Source organism: Bufo bufo, unplaced genomic scaffold, assembly GCF_905171765.1.
Source record: "Bufo bufo unplaced genomic scaffold, aBufBuf1.1, whole genome shotgun sequence".
Taxonomy (NCBI): Eukaryota; Metazoa; Chordata; class Amphibia; order Anura; family Bufonidae; genus Bufo; species Bufo bufo.
The window spans coordinates 31507-36757 of record NW_024401239.1 but is presented as its reverse complement, the minus strand read 5'-3'; positions in this window follow the sequence as shown (position 1 = coordinate 36757).

Below are 5251 nucleotides of genomic sequence, written 5' to 3'. Positions count from 1 at the left end.
GCTTGAAAGGGGGCCGCTGGGCTGAACTTCCATGATGCAGGGGGACTTTGTGAAAAATGTATCCAGGGGTATGGAAGTCAAATCGGGTAACATTTTCCGATTTTGTCCCTCTGCCATTTCCGGAGGGAAGGTGGTACAGACAAGCTGGAGGTGTCCTCTTGGAGCCCAAGTCCCCCTCTACCAGCCCTGCAAGTCTGGGATCCCTAGCTTGAAAGGGGGCCGCTGGGCTGAACTTCCATGAGGCAGGGGGACTTTGTGAAAAATGTATCCAGGGTTTATGGAAGTCAAATCGGGTAACATTTTCCGATTTTGTCCCTCTGCCATTCTTCGAGGGAAGGTGGTACAGACAAGCTGGAGGTGTCCTCTTGGAGCCCAAGTCCCCCTCTACCATCCCTGCAAGTCTGGGATCCCTAGCTTGAAAGAGGGCCGCTGGGCTGAACTTCCATGATTCAGGGGGACTTTGTGAAAAATGTATCCAGGGGTTATGGAAGTCAAATCGGGTAACATTTTCCGATTTTGTCCCTCTGCCATTCATGGAGGGAAGGTGGTACAGACAAGCTGGAGGTGTCCTCTTGGAGCCCTTGTCCCCCTCTACCATCCCTGCAAGTCTGGGATCCCTAGCATGAAAGGGGGCCGCTGGGCTGAACTTCCATGAGGCAGGGGGACTTTGTGAAAAATGTATCCAGGGGTTATGGAAGTCAAATCGGGTAACATTTTCCGATTTTGCCGCTCTGCCATTCATGGAGGGAAGGTGGTACAGACAAGCTGGAGGTGTCCTCTTGGAGCCCAAGTCCCCCTCTACCATCCCTGCAAGTCTGGGATCCCTAGCATGAAAGGGGGCCGCTGGGCTGAACTTCCATGAGGCAGGGGGACTTTGTGAAAAATGTATCCAGGGGTTATGGAAGTCAAATCGGGTAACATTTTCCGATTTTGTCCCTCTGCCATTCATGGAGGGAAGGTGGTACAGACAAGCTGGAGGTGTCCTCTTGGAGCCCAAGTCCCCCTCTACCATCCCTGCAAGTCTGGGATCCCTAGCTTGAAAGGGGGCCGCTGGGCTGAACTTCCATGAGGCAGGGGGACTTTGTGAAAAATGTATCCAGGGGTTATGGAAGTCAAATCGGGTAACATTTTCCGATTTTGTCCCTCTGCCATTTCCGGAGGGAAGGTGGTACAGACAAGCTGGAGGTGTCCTCTTGGAGCCCAAGTCCCCCTCTACCATCCCTGCAAGTCTGGGATCCCTAGCTTGAAAGGGGGCCGCTGGGCTGAACTTCCATGATGCAGGGGGACTTTGTGAAAAATGTATGCAGGGGTTATGGAAGTCAAATCGGGTAACATTTTCCGATTTTGTCCCTCTGCCATTTCCGGAGGGAAGGTGGTACAGACAAGCTGGAGGTGTCCTCTTGGAGCCCAAGTCCCCCTCTACCATCCCTGCAAGTCTGGGATCCCTAGCTTGAAAGGGGGCCGCTGGGCTGAACTTCCATGAGGCAGGGGGACTTTGTGAAAAATGTATCCAGGGGTTATGGAAGTCAAATCGGGTAACATTTTCCGATTTTGTCCCTCTGCCATTCTTCGAGGGAAGGTGGTACAGACAAGCTGGAGGTGTCCTCTTGGAGCCCAAGTCCCCCTCTACCATCCCTGCAAGTCTTGGATCCCTAGCTTGAAAGAGGGCGCTGGGCTGAACTTCCATGATTCAGGGGGACTTTGTGAAAAATGTATCCAGGGGTTATGGAAGTCAAATCGGGTAACATTTTCCGATTTTGTCCCTCTGCCATTCATGGAGGGAAGGTGGTACAGACAAGCTGGAGGTGTCCTCTTGGAGCCCTTGTCCCCCTCTACCATCCCTGCAAGTCTGGGATCCCTAGCATGAAAGGGGGCCGCTGGGCTGAACTTCCATGAGGCAGGGGGACTTTGTGAAAAATGTATCCAGGGGTTATGGAAGTCAAATCGGGTAACATTTTCCGATTTTGCCGCTCTGCCATTCATGGAGGGAAGGTGGTACAGACAAGCTGGAGGTCTCCTCTTGGAGCCCAAGTCCCCCTCTACCATCCCTGCAAGTCTGGGATCCCTAGCTTGAAAGGGGGCCGCTGGGCTGAACTTCCATGAGGCAGGGGGACTTTGTGAAAAATGTATCCAGGGGTTATGGAAGTCAAATCGGGTAACATTTTCCGATTTTGTCCCTCTGCCATTCTTCGAGGGAAGGTGGTACAGACAAGCTGGAGGTGTCCTCTTGGAGCCCAAGTCCCCCTCTACCATCCCTGCAAGTCTTGGATCCCTAGCTTGAAAGAAGGGCGCTGGGCTGAACTTCCATGATTCAGGGGGACTTTGTGAAAAATGTATCCAGGGGTTATGGAAGTCAAATCGGGTAACATTTTCCGATTTTGTCCCTCTGCCATTCATGGAGGGAAGGTGGTACAGACAAGCTGGAGGTGTCCTCTTGGAGCCCTAGTCCCCCTCTACCATCCCTGCAAGTCTGGGATCCCTAGCATGAAAGGGGGCCGCTGGGCTGAACTTCCATGAGGCAGGGGTACTTTGTGAAAAATGTATCCAGGGGTTATGGAAGTCAAATCGGGTAACATTTTCCGATTTTGCCGCTCTGCCATTCATGGAGGGAAGGTGGTACAGACAAGCTGGAGGTCTCCTCTTGGAGCCCAAGTCCCCCTCTACCATCCCTGCAAGTCTGGGATCCCTAGCTTGAAAGGGGGCCGCTGGGCTGAACTTCCATGAGGCAGGGGGACTTTGTGAAAAATGTATCCAGGGGTTATGGAAGTCAAATCGGGTAACATTTTCCGATTTTGTCCCTCTGCCATTTCCGGAGGGAAGGTGGTACAGACAAGCTGGAGGTGTCCTCTTGGAGCCCAAGTCCCACTCTACCATCCCTGCAAGTCTGGGATCCCTAGCTTGAAAGGGGGCCGCTGGGCTGAACTTCCATGATGCAGGGGGACTTTGTGAAAAATGTATGCAGGGGTAATGGAAGTCAAATCGGGTAACATTTTCCGATTTTGTCCCTCTGCCATTTCCGGAGGGAAGGTGGTACAGACAAGCTGGAGGTGTCCTCTTGGAGCCCTTGTCCCCCTCTACCATCCCTGCAAGTCTGGGATCCCTAGCTTGAAAGGGGGCCGCTGGGCTGAACTTCCATGATGCAGGGGGACTTTGTGAAAAATGTATCCAGGGGTTATGGAAGTCAAATCGGGTAACATTTTCCGATTTTGTCCCTCTGCCATTCCGGAGGGAAGGTGGTACAGACAAGCTGGAGGTGTCCTCTTGGAGCCCAAGTCCCCCTCTACCATCCCTGCAAGTCTGGGATCCCTAGCTTGAAAGGGTGCCGCTGGGCTGAACTTCCATGAGGCAGGGGGACTTTGTGAAAAAAGTATCCAGGGGTTATGGAAGTCAAATCGGGTAACATTTTCCGATTTTGTCCCTCTGCCATTTCCGGAGGGAAGGTGGTACAGACAAGCTGGAGGTGTCCTCTTGGAGCCCAAGTCCCCCTCTACCATCCCTGCAAGTCTGGGATCCCTAGCTTGAAAGGGGGCCGCTGGGCTGAACTTCCATGAGGCAGGGGGACTTTGTGAAAAATGTATCCAGGGGCTATGGAAGTCAAATCGGGTAACATTTTCTGATTTTGCCCTCTGCCATTCATGGAGGGAAGGTGGTACAGACAAGCTGGAGGTGTCCTCTTGGAGCCCAAGTCCCCCTCTACCATCCCTGCAAGTCTGGGATCCCTAGCTTGAAAGGGGGCCGCTGGGCTGAACTTCCATGAGGCAGGGGGACTTTGTGAAAAATGTATCCAGGCTTATGGAAGTCAAATCGGGTAACAAGGTCTGACTTTGACCGCCGGGCTGAACTTCCATAAGGGTGTCCGTTTTGAGAAAGAGAACCAGCTATGAGATCAAACCTGGCTGTCTCTTACCGACAGCAGTTCCAGAGGCTGGGCATGACGGCTCGAGACCCCTGGGTCTCAGCGTCATGTGACACGAGAGGGGGCCCCCCTTTTGGACACCTCCCGGAAGAAGGTAGAGAGACCCTGGGGGGTGGGCAGGGTGTTTTGATCCCACCATCAGTTCCATGACATCCGCTGTGTCGACTGGAGGAAAGACTTCCACAGAGGTAGGGGGGATTTTGGAAATGTCTACCCAGGAAAGGAGCACCGAAATCGGGTAACATAATCTGACTTTCCCCCTCTGCCATTCCCGGAGGGAAGGTGGTACAGACAAGGTGGAGGTGTCCTCTTGGAGCCCAAGTCCCCCTCTACCATCCCTGCAAGTCTGGGATCCCTAGCTTGAAAGAAGGGCGCTGGGCTGAACTTCCATGAGTCAGGGGGACTTTGTGAAAAATGTATCCAGGGGTTATGGAAGTCAAATCGTGTAACATTTTCCGATTTTGCCCCTCTGCCATTCATGGAGGGAAGGTGGTACAGACAAGCTGGAGGTGTCCTCTTGGAGCCCAAGTCCCCCTCTACCATCCCTGCAAGTCTGGGATCCCTAGCTTGAAAGAAGGGCGCTGGGCTGAACTTCCATGATGCAGGGGGACTTTGTGAAAAATGTATCCAGGGGTTATGGAAGTCAAATCGGGTAACATTTTCCGATTTTGCCCCTCTGCCATTCATGGAGGGAAGATGGTACAGACAAGCTGGAGGTGTCCTCTTGGAGCCCAAGTCCCCCTCTACCATCCCTGCAAGTCTGGGATCCCTAGCATGAAAGGGGGCCGCTGGGCTGAACTTCCATGAGGCAGGGGGACTTTGTGAAAAATGTATCCAGGGGTTATGGAAGTCAAATCGGGTAACATTTTCCGATTTTGTCCCTCTGCCATTCATGGAGGGAAGGTGTCCCAGACTAGCTTGGGGGCTCCTCTTGGAGCCCAAGTCCCCCTCTACCATCCCTGCAAGTCTGGGATCCCTAGCTTGAAAGGGGGCCGCTGGGCTGAACTTCCATGAGGCAGGGGGACTTTGTGAAAAATGTATCCAGGGGCTATGGAAGTCAAATCGGGTAACAAGGTCCGACTTTGACCCGCCGGGCTGAACTTCCATAAGGGTGTCCGTTTTGCCGTATTGAGAAAGAGAACCAGCTAAGAGATCAAACCTGGCTGTCTCATACCGACAGCAGTTCCAGAGGCTGGGCATGACGGCTCGAGACCCCTGGGTCTCAGCGTCATGTGACACGAGAGGGGGCCCCCCCTTTTGGACACCTCCCGGAAGAAGGTAGAGAGACCCTGGGTGGTGGGCAGGGTGTTTTGATCCCACCATCAGTTCCATGAC